The sequence below is a fragment of the Embiotoca jacksoni genome, unplaced genomic scaffold (assembly GCF_022577435.1).
Source record: "Embiotoca jacksoni isolate LCO1_2020_lvr unplaced genomic scaffold, fEmbJac1.0.p SCAF_38, whole genome shotgun sequence".
Taxonomy (NCBI): domain Eukaryota; kingdom Metazoa; phylum Chordata; class Actinopteri; family Embiotocidae; genus Embiotoca; species Embiotoca jacksoni.
This window is the reverse complement of record NW_027185390.1, coordinates 1,552,430-1,571,221: the sequence shown is the minus strand read 5'-3', so window position 1 is coordinate 1,571,221 and position 18,792 is coordinate 1,552,430. Positions and strand designations below refer to the sequence as shown.

Sequence of the window (18,792 nt, the reverse complement as noted above, 5' to 3'; positions counted from 1 at the left end):
AGAGGGAGTGCAGCCGTGCATATCAGACACATTACGAGTCTTAACACTGACGCGCACACGGCACCAACAGCGCCATTAGGGCCGTTCTGAATACCAGCGACCATAACAGGTACGGAGGAGCCCCAGACTTGATTAGATTTGATACTGACAGTGCATATGTCTTCCTCCAGCCTGGCAGTGGCTTCGGAGAGTGTAGAAATTGAATTGGAAGGGGGGGGGGGAGGGGAGGGGAGAGGGGGGAGGGCACTAAACTCTGTTGTTATCGACAGTGGGAGGATCTGGATGGGAGGCAAATGGAGACAGTTACATTTTATGGAAGCATACAGTTAACTACTACATTGTAATAAAGGTAACACACTGTGTTTTATCTGGTCAGCAACATTGTTTCAATTGAAATTTTAAAATCCAGTTTGAGACCACGTTTGCACTCATGTGGAACAATGTACTGACGATGAGTCCGACAAAGGCTTTGCCGAGTGGTTTGAGCATCCCTCTGCAGGAGCTTTCACAAGAATACGATCCTGATGATGTCATTGGGGTTCGGCATGGAAACTGTGATCTGCTTAAAAGACAGCCTGCCTTACAAACTGAGAGAAGCAATATTGACAAGGATTGGAAGGTCTCATAGAAGACTCTACTGGGGGGCATTATGGGAAATGTAAGATGCTGTGTTTCATGATCGGGATGTTGTAACTTAACATCCTCAACTGTAAGTAAACACAACACTTAGTTTTGGCCTAATACTTACCTAACAATCTGAAAATATGAAGTCCTGTTAAATCCAGTTATTGCACCACAGTTATAAGTTCAGGCTTCTGCCATAAGCTCTCGATTCATTGTGAAATCCTTAAAACCTTTTCATTACCTCTTAGTCATTTCCTTGAATTTATATTTCTCTAAAAGCCCTCTGATGCTGCTTTCAGGTGTGAGGGCCAGTCATTGTCTTTATAGGATGGACTGTGTTTCAGCCTCCATTAGCAGCTGTGTTCCCTCGCAGATAGTTTACTGCCAGACGCTTGAATATCTGGCATCTTCGTGTGCGGCTTGACACACCGAGTCCCTTTAACTGTTAAAAATACCTCCCGTGTTTACCTCCAAACATGTGTAGTTTACTACCCAGTCCTGTTGCCGAGCACCGAATGAGAGCGGAGGGAAGATGAATCCAGCAGTCGGTGCAGCACAGTCGGCAAATGAATCCTTCTTAGCTTATTGCACAACTGAACTGGGACATGCAATGTCAGCCAGTCATTTAATTCCAATTTACCATGGCCTGTCATGGGTTATATAATAATTAATCATCTGTGCCAATTAGCCCAAACAAACTGCTGAGTAGAGGCAATAAATAGACGATGGTATTGTGTTCACTTTATATCTCAGTGCATCCCATTTACCAGCAAACACAAGCCGGAGGAAAGTGTGGAATTTTCAGTTTCACTTTTGTTTACACACCGAGAGGCTATGATTGGATGCAGCCCACTGGCACAGCACTGTAATCCGAGCAAAGACAAGTGTTGAGGTTGATCAGCCTGATGGACACCGCGAGGCTCTTAATGCAGTGTGGACCGGCTAATCAGGAGGACAGGGAGGGATCCCAGCAGGCTGTTTGGAGCGGTCTGGATGGAACAGATTTATAAAGTGACCAGGTTGACTTGCTGTGAGAGACCACTGCCGGTGGTCCATATGGCAGACTGTCATTTGCTCTGTGTGTCCGGCTGGCGCACACACACACACACACACACACACACACACACACACACACACACACACACACACACACACACACACACACACACACACTGCTGCCGCCGCCACAGCCCTCCAAACAGGACGGATCAGATTGCTGTCCCTTCCTGCACCGGTCAAGCTCAGCTTCACTCTTCAGTGTGATACTCGAATTGAAAAATCCAGCTAAAAACAAAGAAGACGGCACACTGGCTGACGTTCCTCACAGGTTGCTGCCAGCCTTTTTACGTAATACTAATGTTGCTGATGAAGCTGACTCACTTAACATATACAAATAGACTAAATGCTGGCCTCTCAATGTTAGTAAAGAGTGCCAAATTAGTAATCTCTGACTGATTTTGTTACATATTTCTCATAGTTTCACTCCGGTTAAAAACACCTCTCTTCCCAATGCAGCGAGGTGGGTGATCATGAGTCACCATGCCTGACCTAACATCAACATAATCATCATATTAAAGGAGATGTTTTGTCTTAAAAAAGTCATCTGGGTAATGATTTGCATTGTTATATTTGATGAGACATGCCTGGCATTTTGGGTAGGGAGTCAAGCAGCAATAATGGCTCATATGTGTGATATCAGTTTGGCAGTTTCTCACCCTTTCTGCTTCCTCTTTGTCAGAATCACAAAAACACAAGGTCACAACCGAGAAGAGGTGCTGCACGGCCCCTAAACCCCTCAACCCTGTGCCTTTCAAATTAAAATGCGACACACCCCAGCTAGCTCTCGCATTAAAGCTACCAAGGCAACCCGCTATGATGTCATCCATTGTTTGTGAACTTCAGTTTTGAAGTCTTGAGTCTGGCATTTGACCAACGCAATCTTGTTGTTTTTTTTGGAGCCAGATGTGACCATATATGGACAAGTTGGGGAGGAGCAAGGGGTGGATCTGACTGAGGACCTGAGGACACACCGCCCACTGGAAACCTAACAGGTATGTCAATCTAAATGGCTAAATTTAGCTAATGAACCCACAATAACACGTGTGAAAAATGTATTGACTTTGTATTTTATGAGACAAATGTATGCTTTTTGAACGGGATTCTATTGGAGGGTTTTTGGAGCCAGCCCCTATTGGCCGTCAGTGGTATTGAATGTTAGGGCACTTTTGCATTGGCTTCCATTTACAGACCTGACAACGAGGCCTATTTTTAAATACAGTCTGAGGCAACAGTATCGTTTCCATGGCACTGGATATGGCTACTTATTTGCCTTCAGTATAAATCGTCAGGAGGAAACGGGAATATAAGCCATATGTTTTTCCTTTTGATGGTATTCCATTGATGCCTAACGTGGCATAAACACAGCTGGGAGAATAACATGCTTTTCAAATGCAAACTAGGCTCTAAAATGTGTCATTTAGGTAGCGTGTGTTTAAATCATTCACAATGCTCCTATTCGCAGTGGTTTTTATATTTTCCGACCTGTCTCTGACCTTCGGAAGCACTTTCAGTGGTCTGATGGACGCAGAGAAGAAAATAAAATATGTCTTGTCTAATAAGAAGTTTGAAGTCTGAATATTAATGCCAAAGATTAACTCAGTTCACATTTCAGACTGTGCCCCCATAAAACAAACAGTCCTGCTCGTGTTCCCTTTACCACTTGTGTGAAATTGACATTTTCTTTAAAACCACATTTTCTTTTCGATGACCTCTGTTTCACAACCTTGCTGGAGTTTCATCATGGTCACCTTTTGTTGATCAGGGTAACTTTGCAGGTATCTTTTGTTGAAGCTCAAATACATATTTTTTTTTTTTGGAGCGGAGCATGCAAAATGTATCCTTTGTGTTAAATTGTGAACTGCACAAGGCCGTCTTCTTTCACTTAAAAAGACTTGAAATGAAAAGAAGACAAACAAAAAAAGAAACTTTGTACTTCAAAACTCATCAGCTGATGTGCAGGCACCTTTAATTGTCCTGCAGCTTTGATCGACCCAAAACTAGTTTCATACATTTTGTGCAGGAAAACAGTGGCATGCAGAGCAGTAATGTCAGTAATTGAAAATTGGGAAATTGATTGAATAGACAAGCTTTACACGAGCGTATATGTCACAGCTTCCCGAATGAGCGGCTTCACAAGAGCCATTGAACCCTGAAATGGGATTTTTCCACCGAACATTTCAGATACTCGTTCAACAGTGTTCGCATGCTGCAGTTACATCCATTGCTAAATGCAGAGATGCATTCAAATAAAATGCAAATCACACTGAGGTAACCATTTCAACAGCACCACAGATGTCTGGTGGTGTTTTGTAGTGAGAAAATTCATCACATCTTGTTTCTTTTAGTCAGTATAAACTGTGGATTTTTGCCTGTATAACAGCCGCCTGAAATATTTGCTTGGCAATTTGTAAAGTAGCACATGCAGCACATTTGGTTCTCGCTGATGCGCTGCACCGCACATGGGGGGGCTTGCCTCTGCCTGGTACTGAATCGTTGTATCAATTGGCTCAATCAAAGAGAGTTTGCATGGTACAAGTGTATCTAATCCCCAAAGCGAATTGGATCCACTTGAAGATATAAGGCCAGGATGTCATTAATTGTTATCCCAAAAAAAGCACATTGCATTCCCGCCACCACTGTAGATATCTCCACGGGATAGAGATAGAGAACTGGCCAAATTAAGATTCAGGATGTTAGTAAGTGTCCCTCATTGGAGGAGGGAGTTGAGTTTTAGTCTTCGGGGAGGGAACTGGATAACAGCTTTGCCAGTCTTTTCCAAGGTGCCATTGGATTCGGTGTGACCGCAGAGACCTCCATTTAAGGAAAACCATTCAGGGCAACACTTGTGAGACTGAGAGAGGAAGAAGCCAAGGGGGGGAGGGAAAAGAGAGGACCATGGGAGGACGAATCATGTGGAGTACGGAGAGGCAGTTTGAAGCAGAAGAAAATGAGAAGTTCCAGAAAAATAAACTTTCCTTTGTTTCGTAGCTGAGAATTCCCCACGAGAACGTCCCCTGACAGGAAGAATGAAAGGACCACAGTGTGCATCACACCTGAGGAAAACAGCAGTTGAATACATTTAGTTTACAGGAGTAAGTGGGCAGAAATTTTGTTCATGCAGGCAAAATTCATTTCGCTCTTTATTTCTCAGTGGTGCTAAGGATCCTTGTTAAGCCGGTCTTTGTTTTTGAAATATTTGTGTCAAAGGGAATCGTAAATGCTTCTGGTGTCTGTGTATCTAAGATAAATAACACGTGTGCAGCAGCTCTTTCTCCCCTAGCGTGTGAAAAGGCATGTCTCCTATTTGGAACATACGATGCAAAGAAGGTAAAGGGTGCAGCTCTTTTGTGATGCATAATACAGTACAGAATCCGATCCGTCGCCTTTTTTCTCACTGCTATTTTTATCGGCTTTTGATCAGAGCAGCTCTGTTTTTTAAAGACGAGCACGCACAGAATAATTTTGGCAAGAATGACACGTCTTGTATAGACACTTCTGGATGAAAGGGACTTTTGAATATTCAAGCAAACATCTAAATGAAAGAAAAAAAATGTTCAAGCGGGTTCGTTAATGATGAATCAGTTTTTGATGTCGTCGACAAGCATAGGCATAGTGCCCGGCCCAGGGCCGTCCCACTCAGCAGGTGATAAGTTAGGGGTCCCCGTGTTGGGATGTGGCAAGAAATAAGTCAGATTCCACTACTTTCCCCGAGGTTTAATGGAGTAGGATCTGACAGTAGAATATTCTGAGTCTAACAGGGTGAAAATCTGTGAAACTAAGGAGAGTAACCTTTGCGCAGGCTTCTATGCGTGATATCTTTGCTTACTGACAGCCAGGAATTCAACTGCCAAAAACAAAAATAGTGCCAAGGACCTAAATGTCAGGTAATGCTGAATTTATTTGACACGTGTGTGTCAATGTTTTGTTTTTCATGAAGAATCATGAAGAAAATATCAAAATATCTCCTGCTTGACAAGAGGAAGTATTTCGTAGCTTTAACAATGAAGCAAGCCAGACCTCCATGTCACATTTACGGCGCACTTCTAAACTGGATTATTATAACATTGACTCGTTGCGTAACGCAAACACATACGTGTGTCTTGTGTCTTTGCGCGTGCTCGATGTGGCATCGGGCCCACGCGCACCTGTGGCTTATTTACGTCTGAGACTCGGCTCAAAATCGCCAGTTAATCAGACACAAGTAATTAGGAATTGTTTGCACAGGCTGAGAGCAATTGTTTGCCCAGATGGAGAGCTCATACCTCCCAAAGTGTTACCTGCTCAGCGACACGCCGCATGTTTAGAATTTCCATCACAAATTAAATCTCGGTTTAGACCGTGATATCTCATTCCTCCCGACTCATCTTATCTCCTGTTCCCACTTAAGAAGTTGCCTCAGAGCGGCGATAAGCAGCAGAGGGAGAGGATCCTGCTCCTGACAGACATTTTTTTTTTTTTTTAATTCTTCCTGTTAATGTGGCGAGGCATGTGATTATTTCTGCGATAGTCGTGAAGAGAACGATGGAAATGTGCCACAGGCAATTGACTTGTACATGCTGGATGTGCTGAATGGGACAAAAGCCAAAGACTTCTGACAAATGTAAGTGTTGTGATGACAATTTAAAAAAAAAATGATGGCTGAAGATGGCATACGTGTGGACTTATTTGCATAAAGCGTAAAATCGATCATGTAACGTATGTAGTACATAAAGTTTAGTGGGTTAAAGACTGACGACCTCCGTGATTGCAGCGCAGCAAAATCTTTAGCATTATAAAGTGCATCGCCTTGCAAAGTGACCCCGTTCTGGTAGAATAAAAATATGGAATTTATAAATGACACAATTGTCATTAGAATTACATCTCAAACTGCGACTAAAACGGATAATAAAACTGCAAAGACTAATAATGTCACGGTCTCTGCTGCTCCTGCGTGCTGCCTGCAACACCCAACACACCTGCTCCCACTTCCTCAGTCAGCACACCTGCAACCACTCAGGCCAATCACCTCGCTCCATACATGCACTCCCAGTCGGCACTTCCATCTTGCTGGATTTGTGTTTTTGTTTGCCCGGTTTAGTAAGTGGAACTGTAGCGTGTGCGTAAAACTTTTGGTCAACCTCTTGCCTCCGCTTACCAGCAACAAATGTATCCAATGAGAAAACCAAAGAAAAGCTTTCAGAAATGCAAATCACGTTTATTTATGCACGTCAATATGAGTTGACTCGTCGTCTGCGAAAACCGTTCATGTTTTCGGTGTCTCATGAAGAGCTTTTCCAAGATTGAGAAAACAGCCGGGGTGATGTCACGGCACCGGCATCCGAGTTATCCCGGCTTGTGGTCGACGGCTGCAAATGTATAGAGAAACTATAAATCAGAGGTGTTTACCAGGTTGAAAGAAAGAAACTACCAAGCTACATTTGAAGAACTGACCATCACATCCATCTCATTCTTTCATGATAGTCAAATGTGTGCAGGGTGAAAAGGATCTAATTTTATAGGGTGGTTCCAGTTGTGTCATATATCCCAAAATCCCAGGTTATCCCAGACGACTTCGCAGTCTGTCCAAGACACCCTTCGTTACCTCTTTTAATTCCTGACTTTATTTAATGTAAATGAATGCATCTTGCCAGTTTGATTCTTAATTTACGACCTTTATTTGAGATTCAAGTTTTGTGAAAAGAACACCTTCGCATCACAAACTATCACTGTTTCTGTATTGAAGCCACATCTTTCTATTTCTCTCTCTCCCTCTCTACCCTCCATCCAGATATTATTGAGCTTTTGGTAATTCCTGTTTCTATGGCAACATGAGTCAAGTCATCCTGTGGACGGCGGGGGGAGGGAGCGAGAGAACCAATGGGTAAGTATCTGGGTGTGCAGGCAGTTTTGAAGAGTTCACTTTTTGTCTTTCCAAAACTGCCATATTTCTTCTTTAATATCGTTTTAACCCTGAAAAGTTCGACTCGCATTCACACTGGCTTTGTCAATGACTAAGTGTACAGACATGAAAAACAATAACAACCAATGCAACCTTGATTTTTTTTTTTTTTGGAACGCTTCAGCCTTGCAAGGCCTTTTCCAAGATAATTATTCAGTTAAAAAAAGATGACACTTTATCAATTAAGAACTGGTTCCCTGATGTGACAGTCCAAATATGACCTAAAAAGTCTTTGAAAGGATTTGGATCTCAAAAGTGGGGCACGTGGAAGAAAGAAACAATCCCCCAGCCAGATGAAATCCACGAGGCGTTTGAGGCTCCCAAGTTTAGCTGCCAACATATTCTTAGGAATGCAACAAATATCGGCCGTGCTGCAAACAAGTCAGGATTTCTTTCTTTTTTTTAAAGCAATCAGGATTATTATGTGATTTTAGCAGTATCACATATCGGCCGCAATTTTTCACCCAGTGTTTATGTTCGAGCAGCTCAAGTTTGTCGTGGTGCATGTTTTCGCTGTCTTCCTGTCCTCAAATAACATGACACACTTCCAGATGCCTCCACATGCGCAATTGTCCCCAAGCCGACGGCATCTGACACTGTGAGTTCCTCATCTCCTAAAGGGAATAATTCATAATGAAGTTTCATTCTCCTGAGTGGTGGTGGAGTATATTCAAATACAGTCCCGCATGCAGGTTCATGCGATGTCTTATTACAGATAGGAGGAAATGATAATAAACATATATAAGGCGCACATTTCAAACAAGAGATTGAGCCTCAACATCATGCAGCTGCAGACATCTCAGATCAGAAAGTACCATGGCCTTGTAGAGCCCAGCATGCGGCCGACATGTATTATATCCTTTAAAATAGTCGCTGAGTAGATTAAAAGCAAGAGGTGTTTCATAAAATCCTTGAAAACTGAATTTTCAGTGAATCAAGGATCAAGGTTTTTTTTTCCCCCCCTCTGACAGTTCTGAACACATTTGCCTGAGCCTGGAGGGCCTCAAGAGCACTACAGCGACACTAATGCCAGCTGATAACACATCAGGGCTTAATGGCCGCACAGTGACGTTTAAGAAAAATGCTCATAAAAGCCTGACTGTGCATCATATATTGTAACATTTTCGTTTGAGTTTTGTTACATTTGCCGCAGCTGGACGTCAGGAATGCCAGGTCAAGTCAGTTTCTGTTTTCAGACAAATTTTGTTTCTCTATTTTCTCCGCCGTCCAAAGACAGTCGGTACAGTAAATGAATGGATGACCAAATGATGCCCAATTTGTGTGCATAGAAGTCAATTTCACCCAAAATGGAAATATAATATAATACGAGCAGGGAAAAGGCTAAATAATACCGAAGCAGGGCTATTTAACTGCTTGGTCCAAATTAGAAACTTACCTGGGGCTACACAAGAAGACTTTGTCAATTAATAGCTACAAATAACAATTGCAGTAGAATGTCAATAGATAGCTATGTATTCCTTACACTAAAAAAAATGTTGGTTTATTACTTACTGTTTCTGGCAGAGTAAATAAATAAGATACGTCCGTTCATTTTGGAATTGGTGATTTTTTACAATCACCATTGTCTTCGAGAGACACATTTTGAAGCTCGTTGTTTGCTTGGCTCACTTTAGTATTTCTGTGCCCCCCCCCCCCCCCCCCCCCCCCCCCTCCCGTGTCCTCCGGTTTCCACCCTTCGTTCCTCCCGATGGCAAAAATGCCACATTCGAGGTTTAGAAGCAGCAGTTTAAAAACCATTGGGTGGGTTGCTTCTCGGGCTTGACTTTGAGCGAATGCGTGGTGGGTGGAATTCTGTTGCAGTCACTGGGCACATATGGCCGCAAAAACAGACACACACTGGGTTTCCCCTTATCCTCCCACAGAGATTGCCACCTAGATTACTTAAGATGCACACTCCTACTTACTTACATCCTCATATGTCTGTGATGCAGTTGTCTCTAAACGGCTCAGAGATATGTACCTTAGATGTATTTATCATATCACACACATGCCAGCCTGATCTGCAGGCAGCATCTTGCGGGCCATAGACAACTTCAAAGGGGCCCTGCCTTGGCTGCAGGCCGCGACTTGAACAGGCTTCCATTCAAGGAAACACTGAGGTGAACAAATAAATTCATTTTTATAAATAAAGTACACTCTGCATCAAGCCATGCCAAAAGATGCATGTTAAGGAGTTCTGGAAAGCAAATAGGCCATATTCCATTATTGCTTAACAAATATAGATAGATAAATTTGCAAAAGTTTTAGGTAGTTCAGGTTTTTGCGTCTTTAGGTATCATGCACATTTAATCCAAGACAGTTTCAGGCTTGCTTACTGGTACTAAGCGGAAGTAGAGCAGTTCATTCCCTTCAAAAGAAAATTCTTGCAGGGTATATTTAACTGAGGTCTCATGAGTGTTTTAATTTCCTTACTGCGATAATTGTGTTGATTCTACTTATGTATTCTTTTCCCAGTGAATAAACATTGATATGTCGACATGTAAATAAGAACTGAATGAAGACGATTCAAGCGATCAATGTCGTTCGTTTGCAGTATTAGAAGTACTCGTCTTTGCACCTTTATTGCCAACATGTCATGTATATCGGGATACGTTATTTAGATAATGGCATGCAATCCATTGTTTGTTGCATTTTCATTTGGTTAGTTGGTGAGACTCTGTTATAATTCAATCTCAATATGCAAAGGCAGGCGATGGGGACTGCTCAACAAATATTGCATGTCCAATATTTGTTGATGGATGAATGAATGAGGATCATACATTTTTAATCGCTTTCCGAATTGGACAAGGCACAGCTGGGTGACCTGCAGCACCTTCTGCATGCTTCCACAAATGGGGAATGATGCTGTTTCCTGGTGGCAGTCAGTGACGGTAAACCACCAGTACATTCTTAGAGGGGCAGTGTGTTGGATTTAATGGTGTCTGGTGGGAAAACTTGCGAATTAATGAACACTCCTTTACCCTCCCTTTACAAGCAAGTAGGAGAATGGCCTAAAGGTAGAAATGCCTCTGTAGGACCAGTGTTTGGTTTGTCCTTTCTGGGTTGCCTTATAAACATGGTGGTGCAACATGGTGACTCTGTGGAAGAGGATTGTCATCTGAAGTGATTATACAGTGATGAAAAGATCAATTTGAAAGTATGTGCAATTTCTTCCAATTCTTTTCCCGATTTCTTCTTTCTTCACACTGAACCTTTTAACCTCAAAGAACAAGCAATAGAAGTCTAAGTTAATTTTTGCAAGACCTAATTTAAAGTTTGCTCAGAGAACAAATGTCAAAAGCCGTTGTGCAAGTGTTCCCTGCAATATGCCCCGCTATTCATTTGCTCTAATGTAGAACAAGTGGTCATTTGGGAGCTGTGTGTGCACATTTCCGTCGCACGGCGTTACTCATGATGCTCACTGCGGCATCATGGAGGTCACATTACACCGAAGGTAGATCTTTAGATAACACCCAAATTGGAAGCAGTTGCAGCCTGGCAAAGCCGTTGGTAAAGATGACATAGATATTAATGGTGGCACTAATGAACATAGATGATGCATACGAGAGAGACCTTGTCTTTGTGTTTCCTTGGCGCCTGCACTGCGGACACCAAAGGACAACCCCGATGAAGGATAAGAAAGAGGAGAAGGAATAAGTGTTTCTCGTTTATTATGATATTAGCCCCGGCCTTCAAACCACCTTCTGCCCTCTGGTCTCTCTACATGTCTCTTGCAATGATTGTTTGTGAGTTATTGAATGCAATGTCAGACTCCTCCAGCATGTGACATTCATATAATTTTGCACTTTATGTAGTTCATCTATTCTGGTTCCTGACAAAATAACAAAAATGGTGCATCATTAATGCTATTTGAATTTTGTATTAGGTGAGGGCAATGGTTTTTGTCTGAGATGAAACACAGCAGGAGTAAGTCAGGCTTAAAATCTTTTAAAAGTTAATCCAATTTATTGCCAATGGTAGCAGCCGCTAAATCCCTGAGTAGTTAAAAAAAATCTACCAGCTGGCCATGACCAATGCTTCACACTCCAAAAATGCTTAGTCACCACACAAAAAAAACAAAAAAAAACGAGCCTCCTATTATTTAACTATAGAGATTAATCACTTTGTTTCATAACAAGCATAACTTCTCCACGACTCTGAAAGGAAATAGGGAGGGAAATTACAGCAGACGGGTTATTCTTGACATCCTGTGATAGCAAGTTTACAGTCTTTTACCCTAAATCCCTGTGTGATATGTGCTTATCCTCTCATCCTCTTTATTCTTACTCCCCCTCAGCTCGCTACTTCCCCTATAATATTGCCCTATCGTTTTCCCTCCACTCTTTACTTCCCTACACCTTCTGCCCTTTTTTTTTTTTTTTTTTCCCATTTCCATCCACCTTACTTTCCATTACTCCCATTTCTCTCGTCCTTAAAGTCTTTCTTCAAGTAATATTCTGCAGCATTTGTGATGAATCAGTAAGACATCTTTCTGTGGTGTTTTTGCATTGCACATCCTAGAGATTACTTGTCGGTATAGCAGTGCGGGAGACCGGATTCCTTCTAGGTGCCGTATTATTACCGATAGGGTCCAACCTATATGACTCACATGGACTCGGTTTGACTAAGATGATCAAAGTTGCTCTCACAATCATTGTGTTTCTGCTCGACCAAGAGCTGTGCAAAACTTTAAAGGCACTTTAGATGTTTAAATTCTTATTCATCATGCGATGCCATCTGGGAGGCATCGCATTGGTCCCAAATTCATTCTGAGGCAATGCGTTGAATCCTAACACACAGCCAGAGCCGTAAAGAGCTATCTAAAGCCACAAGAAGAACAAGGAGTCCTGCAGCAGATTGTACAACCGTGTACCTTGAAAAATGGTGGCAGGTGTACCAAAGAGAACTGATACTGTTTCAAAGATTTATTGATCCGATATAGTTTGTTTCTTTTTACTGCAGTTTGTATGAAGTCAATTGATCATTTAAAAAATGAATTGTGAGAGCCTCCTTGTTTACATATAGTGCCCTAACACTTTACTGTCAGTGTCGGAGCTGTGAGGCTTCCATCCTCATCGCGTACCTGTTTCCACTTTGCCATCAGCCTCTTCTGCAGAAATACTCTTCGTCTGTTCTCATGTCATTCGTAGCGTCTCTGGTTTTACATTCCTTTCCCGTGTTTGTACCCTGACTGGACTTCCCGGGATTAAATTGTTTTCCTGTGAACTTTGTGAAAGGTTGTTAATTTACCAAACGTGTTAAAGCCGTTGACGTGAAAAGGTCACGGCTTGAAGTAGAAAAGCTCTCGGAGCTGGCTGTCGGCTGAGCTCAAATATTGATTCTTGACCTTGGAAATAGTCTCTCACACACACACACACACACACACACACACACACACACACACACACACACACAAATAGGTAAATACAAAATTATTGTCCACTTTGTAGCGTCTTTGAAACACATCTCTGGCCTTCATTGGGAAGGAAGTTCAAGCATTCATATTACTTGTTACTGTAGTTTCTGTATTGTGCTCAGAATATAGTCAAAATGTGGATTACTTACAGAAAGTAGTGTGCCTGAAAACCTTCTCTGTAGACACAGGAAGCTGCTGCTGCTGCTGCTGCTCAGATAATGTCCCGCTTATACTTGTGTAGATATATTTAATCAAATGGAATCTATTAATTAATCAGATACCGGAATCAGCAATGATTTTTTTTTTTTAAACAACAACAACAAAAATCACTTAAAGCCATTTCCATCAAATTAGAAATTAATGAAACTATTTTGAGCAGCGCTGAACACAAAGATATACTCGGTTGTACCTTCAAAGGGGTGTAACATGCACAGAAATGTATGTTTTGGGGTCATAGTTCAGGATGTTTTCTGTACTGCAGAGAAGACAAAAGAAATGCATAAAGAGCATTCTTGCAAAATGCAACATTCAACAGTGTTTCAGTGGTCATGATTCTTAATGTAACAGTGAAAGATCAAGGCAAATGCACCCTTATTCCCCTAATTGTCACTTTTACTATCATGTAAAACAAAAAAAGGAAATCTTAACATTTGATAGGTTAAAACTTTAGACATTTTTGTTTTAGCAGTTTTCCTTGGATAAAATATTAAACAGTGAAGCAACTCCTCAGTGTTAGCTCTTATGTCTGCTTTTCTGTTGACTTCTAGCTGCGGATCTCCACTTTCCTCGCCAGACGCTGTTCACTTGTCTGTGTCTTTGCTGGCCAGGTTACCTTTACTCAGGAGACTGTTGAGCTTCAAACATACCGTCAACATGGAGCCACCTAACCAAGGTCATGAACTGCAAGTCGTTAAAAAGCTTCCTCGAAGTGTCGGCTTGCGCGTCCATTCTCAGTGGGTTCGGTACTACGATTGGCCCTTTCTCATCACATCAATCGTTTGCTTGAGTATTAATGTCAAAAGTATCGCCGATTGCGGGTTTAAAATTCAAGTTCCTCTTCCTCCTTTTCACTGGCACACCCACACCTTCACCCCCACCCGTCACCCCCGCTCGCACACTTTCTTGTAATGTGCAATAAGCAGACGCTCTGTACCATCTTCACTCAAATCATGCTGTGTTTGGTGAGCTGCCGTTGTACCCAAAATAGTTGTTGTTCTCCTCAGCATCCGATTGTCAGGGCTTTGAATCATATCTCAGCTTCTCCAAAAACAGAAGGCGCAGCAGCGTCTTAAAGCATCCCCATCCCCCCCCCCCCACCACCCTCACCCGAACTCAAACATCAAGCAAGCAGAAGTGTCCTACTTAAAAAAAAAAAAGAAAGGGGGGGAGAGGGGGAAGCGACATGAAAACCCAAACGGCCTCCCAGAGGAAAGAACAACAAGGATAAGAAGATGGAGGATGAAGCAGTGAGACCCCATATACAGATACACACTGACGTACGCGAGCATGTGCATACACAGCAAGACCCCTACAGGAGAGTCTCTTGGTGTGTTTTTTTTTATTTTTCACTATTGTTAAAACCCTCAGTCCTCATGATTCACAACGCGTGAGAGCACGGGGTGGTGGCTGACGGGCCTAAGATGAACCAGTCCATACACAAACACACAGCGGCTAAATAAAAGTGCACACACACATGCACAGGAGCAGAAAGAGAAACTAATTAAAATCACACCAACGCACACAATGACCATCTCTGTTAATTATGATACTGCTGACAGAAGTGCCTCTTCAAAAATAGTACACACCAGAGGTGCAGTATTTCTCCAGCCTGCAGTCAGTGCATGTTGAGTACTTGAAAAGTTATGATACACATGTTCATTTCATTTTCCATTATGCAATGCAATATTAAACTAGTGTAAATAAACTGAAACCAAATTCAATTGACATAAAACTGATTTAATATACTGGAAATACATTTTAGACGTATTGAATGCATCCCCTGTAGTACAGTGTGACATACTGCATTACAGCTAGGAAACAATAAACCTATACCCTGCAAAATACATTTAATATGTTTTGCAGAAAATGTTTTTGCTGCCTGGAGTACATTTGGTAGTATTTTGTTTTCTAATTTGGAAAAAAAAAAATGACAGTCTTGCACTGTGCAGAAGTTTGAGCTGGATGGATGGATGGATTAGGGATGAAGTGCTGGGGTAATGAATGTGATGTGGTTCCCCCGAAGGAATAGGCGGCGTAAAATGTAAATATAAAAAAAAAAGACTGAGTATTCGACCTTTTATTTTTTTTATTTATTTATTTTTTCTCATTCATTTCGGTTAACATTCAGGATCTCAACAAAGGAGCCTCAACTCTCTTGTAATAATGTTTATGTCTTCCTGCCTGTAGTGACCATGACATTATGCACACAGGAGACGCGCCTTGTGGCGAAGACGCTGTACGTTGTATCAACTCTTGTTTGAGCTGAACTTTTTGAGTCCCTGTTTTTTTGAACTTGAGATGAGTTTCGTAACCCTCACTGAGTGGCATGTCATCCTTTATTTGAACTTGAAAAAGACTCAAATTTGAGATTTGAAATCTGATAATGTAATTCATTCTGATAAGAAATACAAACAGACAATGAAAATAAATACAAAATTGTGATTAAAATGCTGATAGCAGCGTTTTTTTTGTTGTTTTTTTTTGCAGCTTTGCAGTCTTAAGAAGAAAAAAAAAATACTCCTGGTGATAATAGACCACAATCAAAATGGCTCATTTTTGGTAGCGCAAGTGTACTTCTGTGGGCTGCATCAAGGTCAACATGAGCCGTAATGGTAAATCAATACTTCACAACTCCCACTCACTTGTGTTGTGCTCTCTGCTGCTTTCTTTTTTTTTTTTTTCCCTCTCCTCAATGCGTTTTGTCTTTCTCGTACAAACAAGTGATCTTTCAAATTCCAGAGACGGCCTCTGAGGAGGCAAAGTCAAAAACAACTTCATTCTCTCCCGGGAACACTGATGATCTTTAAAAGCACACACACACAGGGGCAGACGAGAACGTGATTGATACTGCAAACGCAGCAATGCTCGTCTCCCACGTAATGGAGATTTCAAACGATTGCGTTTGCCGCTGTCCGATAAATTCACCTGCAGTGGAGCTGGAACCGCAGTGGTGCTCTGATATCGCAGCAAGGATGAAAAGGAAATAGTTTGATCACAAAAAAAACCTACATTTTAAATGCAGAACTTTATTGAGATAGAGGAAACGTTCTTTCGGCAGAGAGGAGTAAATACAACTGTAACGATGTAGGCGAGCGAGCTGCATAGACGAGCTGCAGCAAAGCGCTGGAAGATTGTTATTTTTATCAACCGCAGTTTAAAACTGACATTCAAACTTGTTACACCAATTAGCATATCCAGTCCTACTTGAAGCAAATGACCCGACGGGATGACAAAGCCGCGGACAGAGGAGAGCTAATGGCCATTCCTGTTCAAACGCTCCACGCCTCTTATGTCGGCACTCTCGGTGTACACAGAAAACGAAAACAGGCAATTACCTGTCTCCGAGGACCAGCTGGAATCAATCAAGTGTTTTCTGAAAGTTAGCGTGTTGGTGTTGGTCAGAGAAAATTGCAGGATCTGAGGAGTTTAGATCTTCAGGTGATTGATTACACAGTTCAGACGCGGGGAGCTTTGGAGCATTAGCCAGTGGTATTCACTGATGCTAATTGAGCTTTAAATGATCGCTCCAGTTTTGTTGCAGGCCTGCCGGTTTTAAATACTGCACGGTAATAGCTTATATAACACTCCTCCATGGCGCCTATTGATCCCACAGTAGCGCTGCAGACATTTCTTTAATTTTTTTTTTTTTTTTTTTTTTTTTTTAATGTTGAACAACCTCTCTGTCTAATTCTCTTCTTGGTCCTTCCTTTTTCTCTGCGTGTCCATGTTGCTTTCATTAAGGTCACACGTCGCAGGCTGGCTTAACCTTACGAAGTACTTCAGGCGCCGCACAGGTTAGAACTGCTTTTCGGATCCCTCACCGGCGTCCCACTTCCCACCATGACCAGGCATGAGCACAAGGGCTTAATTTCACTCTCCACGGTGGTGGGTTCAACTGGCAAAACATAATCTTTCTTACTTAAGTTGGCGCTGCGTCCAGCTTCCAGGAAATAGCCATTGCCCCATACTCTGACACTGACTAAAGCTCTCGCCTTGTCCAGGAGAAACAACCTCGAACAGTGTCAGAATCTCACTGAAGTACTGCGTGACTTGGTTTTAACCATTGCAGTGGTGACTAAAGCGTTTGCACGTTTTCCCCGTAGACGTACGCATTCACTCGTATACTCGACCTGAATTTACTCGACCGCTGCAGATCCCATACGTGGTCGCTGACCTCAACGCTTCCCACGCATGTGCGACTGCTGCTGGTATCAGAGACCACAGTACCAGGGTCAGATCTGCACAGTCGAAGCTTGCAAGTCTGTTTGCCTGCGGATACTGTTTCTGAGTGCCTGTCGACTTTGGCGAGACTCATCTCAACAGTTGCCGGGCAATTGTATTGTTTCATTATGTGTGTTGATTAAGTTTTTTTGACCCGATGCATTTCCTGTTTTTTCTACTGGTTGAAAACAAAAAAAAATGTGGATGTTAAAAAAGACTGGATCTCACACTCTTTTTATTAACTGTGGATGTACAGTTGGATGTAGAAGTAAAAGTAAGGAACATAAAGGCAGGTTAGGACATAGACCAACAAGTAGTTTTTACATTATTACTATTTTTCAGACACCTTTGTCTATCAAACCCCCCAAAATCCACAGAGACATAGACAACCCTGGTGCCCTCAATAGAAGCTGCAGCCCTGTGGCAGGCAAATTGTAATTTGTTCGCTGTCTTGAGATAACCAGTGTCTCCAGCACATGGGTAATGTAAACTCAACAACTTAAAGACCCAAATGAATAAGTTGTTCATCAAAGCTCTTAAGCACTAAAAAGCCCCTAGCAATAAGAACAGTATCTCCAGTGAATGAGCTTCTGGAATCAGCACTGACTCATTCTTTTTTTTTTTTTTTTTGCTTGAGCTTGAGAATAATTTCTTTAAAATCATTTGGTTTTCTTTTTTTTTTTATTCCTTTCCCAGCAAAGTTCTGTGTAAAAGTATTCTTTGGAGGAATTAGATTGAACTTTTAACGCAAGCTTGTGATATTAACTTATAATAATGACTCGTCTCTCCCATTTTCAGTGTAAAACACTCTTTTAAGAGCCCCAAAGAGTAAATAATTTAAACCCTGCTACCACTGCTAACCTAACAGTGTTGCAGTAAATCCCCAAAAAAATATTTACCGTGCCTGTCCATTTACCCAGATGGAAACAGTCGTTACAAAACATCAAGTGGTCTCCAGGAACATCCATTAAAGAGCTGTCCAATTAGACTGTGGTCTGGTATTGCATATTAGTGCTACTAGCTGGTACTTACCTCCCATTTCCACTGGGTCTTTCAAAGAAAATCTTCATCTGCCGCACATGTGGTCATCACTGAGGCTAAGGACCATTTATTACATTTCATGAAGATGTGTTAATCTACTGGAGAATCATTTTCACCTTTTCTGTAATGACTCATGAGATAGTCAAGAAGGCTTGACTAATTTGCACCAGATAATAGATTTTTATCCATTTTAGCCTCTCATTTTGGTAGCGCTCTTCGGCAGAATGAAGGAAAGGAAAGGAGGAAGGAATCTGTTAATGGATTCATCAGGTTG

At 41.9% G+C, this 18,792-nt stretch overlaps 1 protein-coding gene across 1 annotated transcript in view; it reads left to right on the top strand.

The window, feature by feature from the left end:
- Positions 1-7,490: 7,490 nt before the first annotated feature.
- Positions 7,491-18,792, top strand: part of LOC138208448 (SLIT and NTRK-like protein 5) — a 28,914-nt gene continuing 17,612 nt past the window's right edge. The window contains exon 1 of the mRNA XM_069166313.1: positions 7,491-7,543. The gene's annotated coding sequence lies outside the window, so the exon portion shown is untranslated. The remainder of the gene's footprint in view (positions 7,544-18,792) is intronic.